The sequence below is a fragment of the Rhagoletis pomonella genome, unplaced genomic scaffold (genome assembly GCF_013731165.1).
Source record: "Rhagoletis pomonella isolate Grant_MI unplaced genomic scaffold, Rhpom_1.0 Rhpom_scaffold_00002, whole genome shotgun sequence".
NCBI lineage: Eukaryota > Metazoa > Arthropoda > Insecta > Diptera > Tephritidae > Rhagoletis > Rhagoletis pomonella.
Genome location: NW_023458556.1, coordinates 112,929,043 through 112,930,584, shown reverse-complemented (window position 1 = coordinate 112,930,584; position 1,542 = coordinate 112,929,043).

The following is a 1,542-nucleotide window of genomic DNA, read 5'->3' as shown; positions in this document are numbered from 1 at the left end:
GGCGGAAGTATTTTTGCGCAGAACTTCCTTCTGCGTAGGCGGCATTCGGCCGCGCTTAGGGATTATAACTCTTAGTAAGTAGAATTCTCCTTTCTGTGTTGCCTTCGGCCGCGCTTATGAAGTAGAATTTTCCTTTCTGTGTTACCGGAAAAGGGGTTGGGAAGTATTTTCGGGCAGATCTTCTTTCTCGCTTAAGGATTATAACCCTTACTAAGTACAATTATCCTTTCTGTACTGCCAGAGAAGGGGTGCGGAAGTATCTTTGCGCAGAACTTCTTTATGCGTAGGCGGCATTCGGCCGCGCTTATGGATTATAACCCTTACAAAGTAGAATTCTTTTTTCTGTGTTACCGGAAAAGGGGGGCGGAAGTCTTTTTGCGCAAACTTTTTTCTACGTAGGCGGCCTTTGGCCGCGCTTAGCAATTATAACCCTTAGTAAATAGAAGTAATGCATATGAGAAATAAACGAATTTATCCATATGCGCACTTTCATTTAAAAACCGAAATAATGCATGCATGCACAGTATGCATATGTATGTGAACACCGAAGTAATGATACCTGCTATGGATGTTTCGAATGTCATATTTTTCACATTCGCGAATGCGAATGTGAATGTTAACAGTAACACAGAATAAAAAAGCTAAAATCAACTTAAGTCATCGTTTTGATTACACCGTGCGACAGTCAATTTTGCACACGAAAAAATCAATATATTCACAAAACTGGGGGCCAAAAATAGTAAAACTGCGTTTTTATTTTTTCTCTCTGAAGTCAGGATATTTTAAAGGACTTGGAAATTTCTAGAATGATTGAATAAAAAAATTACTCAAAAGATTCGGTGCATTGTAGAATAACAATATGGGTATCAATAAAAAAAAAAATTTGTAGAATAGAAAAAAAATTAATTTTTGGGTGCATCAGGATAAATAAGTATTGAAAATGTTCTTTTAAAACTTTATCGGTGAATATCCTTGGAAATTTCCAATATTAATTTTTGAAAAAATATATGTCGAGGACTGATATGTTAACTACCACATCCTCGAATTTCGTCCTTCTAACTTTATTAGTTTTAGATAAAAAAATTGCACTTCTCTTAATAAGATATTAATAGTTACAATATACATAAAAGAAGATACTGGAATCATTATTACGGAACCATGTATGCGCTCAAAAATAAAAAAACTGAGCGTATGATGTACGGTTTAAGTACTTTAATTGCTTTGTATACAAGGGAGTAGCCAGCCTTTCACTTAGGGGGGCAAGGAAGTTATATATAGAAAAAAAATATTTTTAATAATTTTTTTTTTGTGTATATAAATAGAAATTTTTGGATTTAAGAAAGTAGAAGTTTTCTGGTATCCTTTACAACGATACCAATTTTTTAAAATTCGGGTTGTAATTTCGATTTTAAGTGTTTTTCTCAGATTTTTATAAACGAAGTTTAAGGTTTTTAATTTTTCGAAACCCCGACCTTTGACTACTCATAGCACCTGTCATATAATTTTGCACAAAATAAAGTTATATACTATTTAAATAAGGGC